The sequence below is a fragment of the Hyla sarda genome, chromosome 13 (genome assembly GCF_029499605.1).
Source record: "Hyla sarda isolate aHylSar1 chromosome 13, aHylSar1.hap1, whole genome shotgun sequence".
NCBI classification, from domain to species: domain Eukaryota; kingdom Metazoa; phylum Chordata; class Amphibia; order Anura; family Hylidae; genus Hyla; species Hyla sarda.
In genome coordinates, this window is record NC_079201.1 from 5608667 (window position 1) to 5623830 (window position 15164).

At 43.5% G+C, this 15164-nt stretch overlaps 1 long non-coding RNA gene across 1 annotated transcript in view; it reads right to left on the reverse strand.

Annotated features, from left to right (window-relative positions):
* Positions 1 to 243: 243 nt before the first annotated feature.
* The window catches only part of LOC130297610 (uncharacterized), a 25039-nt gene continuing 10118 nt past the window's right edge, over positions 244 to 15164 (reverse strand). Inside the window, exons 2-4 of the long non-coding RNA XR_008849617.1 lie at positions 10170 to 10254; positions 4233 to 4325; positions 244 to 446 (exon numbers count right to left, since the gene is read on the reverse strand). This is a non-coding gene — a long non-coding RNA (uncharacterized LOC130297610). The remainder of the gene's footprint in view (positions 447 to 4232; positions 4326 to 10169; positions 10255 to 15164) is intronic.

A 15164-nucleotide genomic window follows, 5' to 3' on the forward strand; every position in this document is an offset into this window, starting at 1 on the left:
GGCAGGGCAAGAAGAGTCAACGACCAAATTATGGTTAATGGAGGCTTTACTGAGGTCAGACAGTTGTTACAGTCTTTACAGCTAGGCCAGAATCCCAGAGAGTCAGCCAGTAACACGGACAGGGCCCTTCAGCTTGCTTGGGGTTGCAATACTTTTGGATCAGACTTCCATGCAGCCACTCTGACTATAATTGACTTGACTGGTAACCTGGGTAGAAACAGTAGACACAGATGGCTGGATTTACTGACATATGCAGGCTTGAAGCCTCCAGGTGTATTGGATGTGGGATCTGAGGTGTCTGTGCTTTGCTGTTCCTCAGCAGGAGTTATGGTGTAAGAGCAGTGAATTATCAAAGAGGCAGATTGTAATGGCTCCCCCTCTTATAAAGGGGGCTGAGCAAGATGTCCATAGGTCAAACTGCAGGTCAGGTGGTCAACTGGTGCTCTCTGGGTAACATAACAAAACATGTGAACATAACATGTCATACATCCAAAGGTCCTTAACATAACATGTGATACCTTCAAAGGACCTTTATACTTTATACACATAGTACATAACATTATACTGACTATACACAGTAACAGTAGCTTCAATACTGAGGGAGACACTGCAGGAGAGCCCCTAGGAAACAAGGGACTCAACCTGACAGGGCCTAAGTACTGCACAGGGTTATATCCTGTACTGGGACATTACACTTCCATCCAATCTAAGACCTAAATATGGACCAAAGGTAAGAGTCTGCAGATTGCCTCCCACTTGACAAAGTTTATAAGTTTCTGAGCATAGCCCAGTGACCCCGGAAGAAGAGCAATGAGTCCAACTGGTTCAGGCTCTTAATAAAAGTCCAAACTGAAACCAAAATCCCATTCAAAAACACGAAACACACCATGCTTATGATAACTATAAAAGTCAATCCTCATAGTACAGACACTGGCTGTTTACCAATTTCATGGTTAGCAATGATACCAATAATAATCTATCATCATTAGATACAATGTTAATTTAATCAAAGCCCATGAAGAGTAGAAAATAACCTTTTTGAAAGGGACAATGGGTGACTTTGATTATTAAAATGTGAAACAACAGAGAATAGTAGAGGTTTAAAGCAGTCTTAGCACTAATAGGGACTATAACTACTAGAATACTGCCCCTATGTACAAGAATATAACTACTATAATACTGCTCCTATATACAAGAATATAACTACTAGAATACTGTCCCCTACATACAAGAATATAACTACTATAATACTGCCAGTATGTACAAGAATATAACTACTATAATACTGCCCCTATATACAAGAATATAACTACTATAATACTGCTTCTATATACAAGAATATAACTACTATAATACTGCTCATATATACAAGAATATAACTACTATAATACTGCCCCTATGTACAAGAATATAACTACTATAATACTGCTCCTATATACAAGAATATAACTACTATAATACTGCCCCTATATACAAGAATATAACTACTATAATACTAATCCTATATACAAGAATATAACTACTATAATACCGCTCCTATATACAAGAATATAACTACTATAATACCGCTCCTATGTACAAGAATATAACTACTATAATCCTGCTCCTACATACAAGAATATAACTACTATAATACTGCCCCTATGTACAAGAATATAACTACTATAATACTGCCCCTATATACAAGAATATAACTACTATAATACTGCTTCTATATAGAAGAATATAACTACTATAATACTGCTCCTATATACAAGAATATAACTACTATAATACTGCCCCTATATACAAGAATATAACTACTATAATACTGCTCCTATATACAAGAATATAACTACTATAATACTGCTCCTATATACAAGAATATAACTACTATAAAACTGTCTCCTATATACAAGAATATAACTACTATAATACTGCTCCTATATACAAGAATATAACTACTATAATACTGCTCCTATATACAAGAATATAACTACTATAATACTGTTCCTATATACAAGAATATAACTATTATAATACTGCTTCTATGCACAAGAATATAACTACTATAATACTGCTTCTATGCACAAGAACTGTCCCTTATTGGTAAGAATATAAACAAAAGTTGTGGGCAGGAGAATGTAGTTCCTCGGACATATACAGTATAATACTGATCTGTACAAACACGTAGTGAATTTTCTGGCAGCTTTTGTTGCTTTTTTTAAGCCTTTGAAATTTGAAAATCTGCATTAATGATGACTTTTATAGCTGCCTTCAGAAACGCTACATAAACTCATAAGTCAGCATTAGAACGAAGCCGTAACGTGTCAGTGCAGAGTTGTCTCGCAGGAGAACGTGTGTCCAAGTCTGATTGGAGAAGGTGGTGCGGCGGGCTGCAGCGTTCACACTGCCACAGTTTTGGCACGGCCAGCGGTGACTCTGTCCATGAACAATACGTCTGATGGGTTCTGCCTGCCAGATCTATCGTCAGAATTCCTCCCACAATAAAAGCAATTGAGGGAATGATTTACTTAAGCTGACCATTGCTACATGTACGACTCACATTGCAGCACAATATTGGCTTTTGGTAGACGTTTTGTTGAAGGGCCGTTTATGACGAGATTTTCTATCCGAGCGATCATTTATTCTACGTGGACACTAAACTTTATGTATTATGCAGATTAAAGTTGATTTATGAACTCTATAAAGATCACAGACAACCCTGTGTGTTCCACATAGAAGCATCTGATGTTGGAGGCTTAATAGAGGTTGTCCTCCTTGAACAAGCTCCCTCGATGATAGCCTGAACAGGAAAGCTCGTATGGTGTCCTAGTACAGCAGTCAGGTAAGTCAGGCATACACATAGGTCACACATTTATCTTGTCACAAGTCAAGTCTACAATCAAGCTATTCCTAAACCTTGTTCCTGTCCATTCTGTGGGGATGCAGTCTACTAAATTTCAGCCACAAGAGGGAGAATTTCATCTTTCAAGAAAGAAGTTGTACAAGGGCCTTTCTGTCTTACACTGATGGTCATTAAGCCAAAGGGTCAGGTCAGTGCCGCCTGTCATCTACATCAGAAAGACCTCCCTGCATGCGCCATTCTGAGTGTCGTGTCACAGATTACAGCCAAAGAGTGAGTAAAGTGGAGTCTTACTGGGCACCTTTCACCACAGTCAACTAACCCGTGAAGATCCTTATCAAGCAGTTTCAGTAATTTAGACTGCGAGCTAAAATGGTAAATTGGGGAAATAGAAGAACAAGGTATCCAGTTCCCAAAGGTAAGGTTAAAAGTGTAAAATTTAAAAAGTCAGATGATACAGAAAAGATACAGAAATGCTGACAAGTTTTGATCCAATTGGTTCTTATATAAAATGTTAAATATTACTTAGTATCTAAGCCTGATCATGTACCTATAATTATTACGTGTCTAGTGCATATATTTCTCTTACAAATATCTTATTTATTTAGCTTACTTGGTTTGTCATTCTCTGCTTTTAAGGGGTGTGTCCTCCCTTTGCATGACTCATCTTCCTCCCTGAGTCTGCTGTGCTGTGCTGGGTCTCTTCATCCAATCACTGCAGGCTGCTCTCTAACCCCCTGCCCTCTGTTTTTAATCTGCAGTCTGATAGGACAGGAGTGACCCCAGAGAAGTCCTAGTCCCAGCCTCACTTACTGGACTTTGCCCCTGCCTGTGCTTCAGCTGTACCTACAACCTCTTTCACACCTGTCCAACACCCCCCCCCCCCTTCCTGCTATTCCATTGGTTGGGAGGGGATTTTACAATTGCGTCACTCCCTTTGATTACCTCACCTCACATCCCCATCACATCTGGTTCATAATAAGTTTAGGAGGTGGAAGCGGAGGCCTACATTATCATCTGCAACTCCTGCCCTTCCAGTGGTTAATATCCTGTCTTATTTTTCTATTCGTGTAGTGGAATGGGGCTCTTTTTTAATGCAACTATTGATTAAATGTTAAGTTTTAAGGTGTGTACCCATTCTGTGAATTGTTGATGCTGCAGCCAGAAGGAATTATGTTCTGGATGGTATGGGGACCCCTCATGGTATTTTTTATAAACCATGATTTCTATAAAAAGGAAATTACACTTTTTTGTGTAGTATATAAGAAAGGTTAATGTTTTGCCAATATGAACATATTAGAACATTTTTGATCTGATGGTACCATTTAAGGTAAGCTGCTAAAACAGTATCAAACGGAAAATGACTAAATTTCTATTCTCCTCTCACCTCCGTAAAGTTGACCAATTGTTTCATAGAATCCGAGCGTCAGAAGTCTTATTCCTGGGCTTTGTATGCAGAAACAGCTTCACTGACTAAAGGCTGTGGGTCACAAAGGAACACTGGGTTAGTACAGCTCTGCCATGTGACATCAGGGACTACACGCATAACCCTCATCATTACCCTAGTGGTCACCACACCCAGCAATTACAATTTTATACAATCCCAGGAGGAATAACAGAGGAACGGCACAAGGTGAAGTTCTAAGAAAAGATGATTTCGAATTGTTATTTTATAGGGGAAAGGAAAGTTTGTACATGCATGTGAAGAACATACGGCGCGTTGTTAAAGGGAGCATGAAATTGGCATGTTGTGACCACTTCAATAATAGATGTAAGGTCATTATAAATGTATATCTTTACATTGCAATATTAATAGGCAGAGGATGGTGAACTGGATTCTGCCAGGAGGACTTGTTGCTATGTAGAAAAACATACAGAATATTTATATATTAGAGCAGTGTTTCACAACAAGAGTGCTTCCAGCTGTTGCAAAACTACAACTCCCAGCATGCCCAGACAGCCAACGGCTTTCCGGCATGCAGGGAAATGTAGTTTTGCAACAGATGGAGGCATTATGGTTGCGAAAGACCATACATTTAGCCTGCGCTAAACAAGCTCCAGTAGTTTCCCATCATATAAGGGTTCTTGAATGAAATTCAGCAATACCTCGACATTTCTCAGTTTTCAACATCTTTACTTGCTATAAGTGAATATTGACATAAAACAGGTTTAGATTTAGGCTATCGTCCCATGGCAAAATTTCTGCATGGATTTTAACTTTAACTTATTAACTTCATTGGGATTCCACAGTCCCATTCACACTGCAGAATTTTTCACGGATTTCGAGCGAATTTTGTGTGGAATTTGCATGGAAGTTGCTCGGATTCCATGTGAAATTTAAGTTAGAGGAGAACTCCGGAATAGGAAAATTATCGTCCAAACTGCCGGCAGTAAAAAAATAAACAGGTACATACCTTCCTTCGCTCCCCCGATGCTTCCGGTAACCGTCTCCGGCCTCCGCCACGATCCTCTTCCTGGTTGCCGGTGGTCGGCGAGCAGCGAAGTCCTGACTTGGCCGGCGATTGGCTGAGCGGCAGTGTGAGAACGCTTCAAGACACAAAATTCTTCACTACACCGACACCTGCTGCTGGGGCCGAAAAAAAACTCACACTTCCGCTCAGCCTATCGCCAGCTGAGCCGGGACTTTGCTGAGGCCGGTGATTGGCTGAGTGCAGTATGACTCGCCGACCACAAGCATCCAGGAAGAGGATCACGGCGGAGGCCGGAGCCGGTTACTGGAGGCACCCGGGGAGCGAAGGAAGGTATGTACCTGTTTATTTTTTTACTGCTGGCAGTATGGACGATAATTTTCCTATTCCGGAGTTCTCCTTTAAGCAATGAATTAAACACAATTTTTCCATGCAGTATTCATGCAGAATTCATGTGGATATGCCGCATAAATTCCGCATAGATGGGGAAAGATGTGGAATCCCCAGGCCGCATTAATTTGGCCAGAATTCCGCATCTTTCCGTGTAATTTCTGATGTCTAAATATAACATTAGAGACCTTATATGTGTCACAGCTGACAGTTTGCTACAACTGTATCCAGTCCAGATAATCTGGATACAAGCTCCTGACCATAGATGCATGAGGCGAGTTGTCGATTTGCGAGATCACTTGACTATAAAGCTTCAAAACGTACTATGGGGTTTCCCAGCCAGACCTTCCAGGAGATGCCAAGGAGAGTTAGTAAGAAGACATTAAATGGAGGAGACACTGAGGTCTACAGCTATTTTAAAGCCTTCCTGTTTGCAACTTGATCATGTAATTTACAGCTTGGCGAAAGGCTCTCCAGCCTGGGAATTCTTAAGTTTTCCTCACCGCGCTCCCAGCCTTTTATGGTGGAGACGTAATAATGCTCTAAGGTTATTATTAAACGTTCGTGAGCAAGTGTTCCCCAAACCTATGCGAAACGGATTGCTATTTCCACCGGTGTGGGGATGTAGAGTGCGGTACGTGACAGACTCTTACAGTCTGCTAAACCTATGTACAGTGTTTCTCTTGGCATCCACATACTATGTGACATAAGATCTTCCTGCAGAAGACTATGAAATTGAGCGTAATTTATGGCATCTTAGTCTGGAACCAGCCAGTCGCATTCAGCTTTTCCGCAGGCCCAGTGGCCAAATCTGCACTTATGCACTGCTCCATCTGCCAGTGTAGGAAAGACACGACTCCTGACCGCCACCAATAAATCTTCATTCCTGGATTCCTGCTCCATCTATACAGCTTAGACATTTCTGTTTTCATTTCTGCGCTGCCTTCCTGCTCCCAGGGTCTTATATATTTGAACAAGCAGAGAACTGAGAAGTAACAAGCTACATGCAGCTTTTATGAACTTTCCATGATGAAGTTTTTAATGGAAGGATAGTTTTAAAGGGACATGGTCGACTGTGCTTAGACAGCATTTCCACAAATTTGTGATATGAGTATCAAGGGTGTAGAAATTATTTCTTATTTCTTAATTATTTTTTAGAGACAAAACTACCATAATACAAGAATATAACTTCTATAATACTGCCTCCTATATACAAGAATATAACTACTATAATACTGCCTCCTATATACAAGAATATAACTACTATAATACTGCCTCCTATATACAAGAATATAACTACTATAATACTGCTCCTATATGCAAGAATATAACTACTATAATACTGCCCCCTATATACAAGAATATATCTACCATAATACTGCTCCTATATACAAGAATATAACTAATATAATACTGCTCCTATATACAAGAATATAACTACTATAATACTGCTCCTATATACAAGAATATATCTACTATAATACTGCTCCTATATACAAGAATATAACTACTATAATACTGCTCCTATATACAAGAATATAACTACTATAATACTGCTCCTATATACAAGAATATAACTACTATAATACTGCCTCCTATATACAAGAATATAACTACTATAATACTGCCTCCTATATACAAGAATATAACTACTATAATACTGTTCCTATATACAAGAATATAACTACTATAATACTGCTCCTATATACAAGAATATATCTACTATAATACTGCTCCTATATACAAGAATATAACTACTATAATACTGCTCCTATATACAAGAATATAACTACTATAATACTGCTCCTATATACAAGAATATAACTACTATAATACTGCCTCCTATATACAAGAATATAACTACTATAATACTGCTCCTATATACAAGAATATAACTACTATAATACTGCTCCTATATACAAGAATATAACTACTATAATACTGCCTCCTATATACAAGAATATAACTACTATAATACTGCTCCTATATACAAGAATATAACTACTATAATACTGCTCCTATATACAAGAATATACTTACTATAATACTGCTCCTATATACAAGAATATAACTACTACAATACTGTTCCTATATACAAGAATATAACTATTATAATACTGCTCCTATATGCAAGAATATAACTACTATAATACTGCTCCTATATACAAGAATATAACTACTATAATACTGCTTCTATATACAAGAATATAACTACTATAATACTGCCTCCTATATATCTACTATAATACTTCTCCCTATGTTCAAGTATATAACTGTAATACTGCCCCCTAGGTAGAAACATACTGTATCTGCTATCACAATGCTTCCTATTGATAACATTATGAATTACAGTAAGTCATTTTCAGTAACAAGTTCTTGAAGAGAGACAATTGCTCTGCAACTAGCAAAATTGCATTCACAATGACTTCTGGTGAATCGTGAGACATTTTCATACATTTCCTCAGCCTTGATGTCATTCAGTAATGCCGGAGAATGCCTTTCCCCTTATGATCTTTTTCAGAGAATGGAATTCCAATGCTCTTTGTCAGACGATCAAAGTCTCATCATCAAACCAATCTTTGCGCCCCCCCCCCCCTCTTCTCCCGTCCCAGAGAACAAATCATGCCCCACCATTTTGTGCACCACCGCACCCCCTTCGTGCTATTTGCTTGAATAGGCCGCCATTTCATAAATATTTCAGCGCACTGTTGCTCTTTGCAATTTCGCTAACAACCTCCGATGCGTACAGGCACATTTTAACGCTGACAAAATGTGCATCACTTATTCACTAGCGCTGTGTTTTAGGGACTAAATGGCTCCGCTCATTATCCAGTCCCCTGGTATTACTCCCGAAGAACTGATATGAAATGCCATTATAGTATAATGCTCCCTGGGTTCTTACCGTCGTATTAGTAAACACAGAAGCTTATACAGATTGTGTATAATACGTGCTGACAGTTATGGCTTTATTAAATCAGCGGCACGAGCAGGGGGGTGGAGGGAGCATAGGGCTGCGCCACAAGCCTGAGAATAGGAGACTATGAAGAGTCTTAGTCTTTCTCAGTGGCCGTGCATCTGGTAACACGCTTAGTTAAACCCAAGGTGTCTACTTTTAATATGTTCACGTAGCTCTTTAAAGTTTAACGCCTGGCTATCCGAGCTCGTATCACTGTGGTATTTTATGAAGTTCAGCGCTAGGAAATTGATTCCAGAACTAAAGGCGAAAAAATATGTTCAATAATTGATTTACTGCAAATTCATAGGAAATTACTTTAATTTTTAGCGTTTTACTTTGCACTGAATAATAAATAATACAGTCGCACAGTAGTCAAATACCTGAATCCTTGCAGCACCTAGATAAAAAATAATAAGCCGTACAACAGCCATATACCGTATTTTTCGCCATATAAGACGCACTTTGGTGCGTCTTATACGGCAAATACTAGGGATCGACCGATATCGTTTTTTTAGGGCCGATACCGATAATCGGTGGAGGTTAGGGCCGATAGCCGATAACTTATACCGATATTCCGGTATAAGTTATCGGCTATTTATCCCCCCTCGACACCACTGCAGATCATTGATTTAAAGCGGGCGCTTTAAATCAATGCACTGCAGTGGCTTTTGCGGTGCCATAGGCCGCCGCCACCCGCTTCTCTCCTCCTACCTGTCAGGGTGGTCCGGGCCATCCATCCTTCCTTCCTGTAGTGTCCGGCGGCATTCCGGGTGGAGGGTGAACCGGTCCGGGCTGTCCTTCTCCGGGGGTCATCTTCTCCACTCCGGGCAGGCTCCGGCCTAGTACGCTGCATAGACGCCGCTGCGCAGTGACGCCCGTGCGCAGCGACGCACCTGACGTCCCGGAGTAGCGGCGTCTATGCGGCGTACTAGGCCGGAGCCTGCCCGGAGTGGAGAAGATGACCCCCGGAGAAGGACAGCCCGGACCGGTTCACCCTCCACCTGGAATGCCGCCGGACACTACAGGAAGGATGGATGGCCCGGACCACCCGCATTACGGGTAAGTTTAATTTTTTTTTATTGACTCGGAGGTTGGGGGAGGGGCCCGACCGGTATAGCGGTATGGGCAAAAATCCATACCGGTATACCGCCCAGCACTACGGGGGGGTCGGTCGCGGTGCGGCGGGTCGGGGGATGGTCGCGTTGCGGGGGCGGGGCATTATCGGCAAGGTAATTGCCGATACCGATAATGCCCAAATCGTGATTATCGTGATAATATCGGCCATACCGATAATAGGTCGATCCCTAGCAAATACACATTAAAATCGGCGGCCCCTGCGGCCATCAACCGCCAGAACCCACGGCTAATACAGGACATCACCGATCGCAGTGATGCCCTGCATTAACCCTTCAGACGCGGCGATCAAAGCTGACCGCCACGTCTGAAGCAAAAGTGACACTAACCCGGCTGCTCAGTCGGGCTGTTCGGGACCGCCGCGGTGAAATCGCGGCGTCCCGAACAGCTTAAAGGACATAGGGAGGGACCTTACCTGCCTCCTTGGTGTCTGCTCCGTGCCGGGATCCCCTGCATGGCCGGCGCTCTCCTTCGTCGTCATCACGTCGTCGCGAATAAGCCTTACAACAGCCAGATAGATATATGTTATCATAAAGTATACAGATAAATATTAGCAAATAATAAGCCTCATAGCAGCCAGGTACATGATACCATACAGTGTCCAGATAAATAATGGCATATAATAAGCCACACAGAATCCAGATATATTGTACCATAAAGCATCTATATAAATATAGGCAAATTAAAAAAACATCAGCTGGATACATACTGCAATACAGCATCCTGATAAATACTGCCAAATAAACACCACACAGCAGCCATTAAAAAACGATCATTGAAAACTATCGCAAATCATGCAGCCAACAGCTCCCTGCCCCACCAATCTCTGTAGTTCAGTCACAGGCGTCTGAGCATAGGACTGACTGTATTTTCAGCCAAACCAGAAATGTAGCAGAAACAGAGAAAAAACTATAATAGAAAGAGGTAGTCTAGGGCAGTGATGAGTTCATATCAGCATCCATGGTGGTCTAGGGTAGTGATTGAGTGGATATCAGCATCCCTGGTGGTCTAGGGTAGTGAAAGAGTTTATATCAGCATCCCTCGTGGTCTAGGGCAGTGATGAAGTTTATATCAGCATCCCAGGTGGTCTAGGGAAGTGATGGAGTTTATATCAGCATCCCTCGTGGTCTAGGGTAGTGACTGAGTTTATATCAGCATCCCAGGTGGTCTAGGGAAGTGATGGAGTTTATATCAGCATCCCAGGTGGTCTAGGGCAGTGATGGAGTTTATATCAGCATCCCAGGTGGTCTAGGGAAGTGATGGAGTTTATATCAGCATCCCAGGTGGTCTAGGGCAGTGATGAAGTTTATATCAGCATCCCTCGTGGTCTAGGGCAATGATGAAGTTTATATCAGCATCCCTCGTGGTCTAGGGCAATGATGAAGTTTATATCAGCATCCCTCGTGGTCTAGGGCAGTGATGAAGTTTATATCAGCATCCCTCGTGGTCTAGGGCAGTGATGGAGTTTATATCAGCATCCCTGGTGGTCTAGGGTAGTGATTGAGTTTATGTCAGCATTTCTGGTTGTCTAGAGCAGTAATGGAGTTAATATCAGTATCCCTGGTGGTCTAGGCAGTTGTAAAGGTATTGTCTACATCCCTAATCATCTAGGATAGTGAAAAGGGTTAATATCTTCATCAATAATATCTGCGTCCATAAAGGTCTCAGAGGCAGCGAAGTTAAAGGTAACAACTTTGATGGACTAGAGACCTGAAGGGGTCACTACCAACATCCCTGGTGGTCTAGGGCAGCAAAGGTTTATACCTAGTGAGTAATCTATTCATGCTTCAGAAAGGTGAAAATCGATGGCAGAAATGGGGCAGTTCTCTCTGTGGTCGGGTCTTAATACCCTTCCAGAGTGGGAGAGGTTGGTGGTGGGGAATTGTCACGTTAGCTGTGACATCATAATTCCAAGATGGAGGCCATGTAGTGTATCAAGAACTCGTGGACTTTACCTTTAATAAGCTCATCAAACCACATCCTATTTATAGTAGTAGATCACTCTCGTGCACCTTGTTGACAGTTTCCAGATAGTAACCGGTGACTATTTCATAAAAGAGACTCTAAACTTTCCTGAAGCCTGGGTGACCAAACGAGGATTCACTCACTTACTTTCTAGTTACAAGTGGAAGAAAAGTTCAGAAGTTCTCAGTAGATATAAACTTTGTATTTTGAGCAGAAATGTACTTTATACAAATGATGTTTTGAAACCAAACTATAGAACTCTGAATAGTACAAAGTATACAAATATAAGAGAAAAGGACTGCGGGATATCATAGCCCTGGGCTTTATGAGAATATACTTATCTCTGGCTCCTCCCATTTCTCATGATCATCTCTAAAATGTTTCTCCACCTTGATTGCAATCACCTGTGGTAAATTCCTCTGATTGGACAAGACACAGCCCTGTCTATATAAGGTCACACCAAGCCATGAGGAGGAAAGAACTGCCTGTAGAGCTCAGACACAGCCCTGTCTATATAAGCTCTCACTGCTGACAATGTATATCAGAGCACACAAAGCCATGAGGAGGAAAGAACTGCCTGTAGAGCTCAGGCACAGCCCTGTCTATATAAGGTCTCACAGCTGACAATATGTATCAGAAAAAATAAATAAATAAGTCATGAGTGAAAAAAGAACTGCCTGTAGAGCTCAGAGACAGGATTGTGTGGAGCCACAGATCTGGAGAATGGGAAAAAAAATGTTTTACTGCACTGAAAGTTCTCAAGAGCTCAGTGGTCTCCATAATTCTTACATGGAAGAAGAAGGAACAACCAGGACTCTTCCTAGAACTGCCAACCCATTAAACTAAGAAGGGCATTGGTAAGAGAGAAGACCAGGACCAATGGTCCCAATCTGGGCTTTATGAGTGGCCAAAAGCCTCTTCTCAATAAAAGACATGAAAGCAACCTGAAGAAGGCAAAAAAGCATCTAAAATACTCTGACTGTGAAAAACAAGATTCTCTGGTCTGATGAAACAATTATTGAACATTTTGGCCTCAATTCCAAGCATTATGTCTAGAATAAACCATGCACTGCTCATCACCTGCCCATCACCTGCCCAATACCATCCCTACAGTGATCATGGTGGGGGCAGCATCATGTCTGGAGGAAACCAGGCACTGCTCATCACCTGTCCAATACCATCCCTATAGTGATCATGGTGGGGGAAGCATCATGTCTGGGGGAAACCAGGCACTGCCCATCACCTGCCCAATACCATCCCTACAGTGATCATGGTGGGGGCAGCATCATGTCTGGGGGAAACCAGGCACTGCCCATCACCTGCCCAATACCATCCCTACAGTGATCATGGTGGGGGCAGCATCATGTCTGGAGGAAACCAGGCACTGCCCATTCCTGCCCAATACCATCCCTACAGTGATCATGGTGGGGGCAGCATCATGTCTGGAGGAAACCAGGCACTGCCCATCACCTGCCCAATACCATCCCTACAGTGATCATGGTGGGGGCAGCATCATGTCTGGTGGAAACCAGGCACTGCCCATCACCTGCCCAATACCTTCCCTACAGTGATCATGGTGGGGGCAGCATCATGTCTGGAGGACACCAGGCACTGCCCATCACCTGCCCAATACCATCCCTACAGTGATCATGGTGGGGGCAGCATCATGTCTGGGGGAAACCAGGCACTGCCCATCACCTGCTCAATACCATCCCTACAGTGATCATGGTGGGGGCAGCATCATGTCTGGAGGAAACCAGGCACTGCCCATCACCTGTCCAATACATCCCTACAGTGATCATGGTGGGGGCAGCATCATGTCTGGGGGAAACCAGGCACTGCCCATCACCTGCCCAATACCATCCCTACAGTGATCATGATGGGGGCAGCATCATGTTTGGGGGAAACCAGGTACTGCCCATCACCTGCCTAATACCATCCCTACAGTGATCATGGTGGGGGTAGCATCATGTCTAGAATAAACCATGCACTGCTCATCACCTGCCCAATACCATCCCTACAGTGATCATGGTGGGGGCAGCATCATGTCTGGAGGAAACCAGGCACTGCCCATCACCTGCCCAATACCATCCCTACAGTGATCATGGTGGGGGTAGCATCATGTCTAGAATAAACCATGCACTGCTCATCACCTGCCCAATACCATCCCTACAGTGATCATGGTGGGGGCAGCATCATGTCTGGAGGAAACCAGGCACTGCCCATCACCTGCCCAATACCATCCCTACAGTGATCATGGTGGGGGCAGCATCATGTCTGGAGGAAACCAGGCACTGCCCATCACCTGCCCAATACCATCCCTACAGTGATCATGGTGGGGGCAGCATCATGTCTGGTGGCAACCAGGCACTGCCCATCACCTGCCCAATACCTTCCCTACAGTGATCATGGTGGGGGCAGCATCATGTTTGGGGGAAACCAGGTACTGCCCATCACCTGCCTAATACCATCCCTACAGTGATCATGGTGGGGGCAGCATCATGTCTGGGGGAGACCAAGTACTGCCCATCACCTGCCCAATACCAACCCTACAGTGATCATGGAGGGGGCAGCATCATGTCTAGAGGAAACCAGGTACTGCCCATCACCTGCCCAATACCAACCCTACAGTGATCATGGTGGGGCAGCATCATGTCTGGAGGAAACCAGGCACTGCCCATCACCTGCCCAATACCATCCCTACAGTGATCATGGTGGGGGCAGCATCATGTCTGGAGGAAACCAGGCACTGCCCATCACCTGCCCAATACCATCCCTACAGTGATCATGGTGGGGGCAGCATCATGTCTGGGGGAAACCAGGCACTGCCCATCACCTGCCCTATACCATCCCTACAGTGATCATGGTGGGGGCAGCATCATGTCTGGAGGAAACCAGGTACTGCCCATCACCTGCCCAATACCATCCCTACAGTGATCATGGTGGGGGCAGCATCATGTCTGGAGGAAACCAGGCACTGCCCATCACCTGCCCAATACCATCCCTACAGTGATCATGGTGGGGGCAGCATCATGTCTGGAGGAAACCAGGCACTGCCCATCACCTGACCAATACCATCCACACAGTGATCATGGTGGGGGCTGCATCATGTCTGGGGGAAACCAGGCACTGCCCATCACCTGCCCAATACCATCCCTACAGTGATCATGGTGGGGGCAGCATCATGTCTGGAGGAAACCAGGTACTGCCCATCACCTGACCAATACCATCCCCACAGTGATCATGGTGGGGGCAGCATCATGTCTGGGGGAAACCAGGCACTGCCCATCACCTGCCCAATACCATCCCTACAGTGATCATGGTGGGGGCAGCATCATGTCTGGTGGAAACCAGGCATTGCTCATCACCTGCCCAATACCGTCCCTACAGTGAACATGGTGGGGGCAGCATCATGTCTGGGGGAAACCAGGTACTGCCCATCACT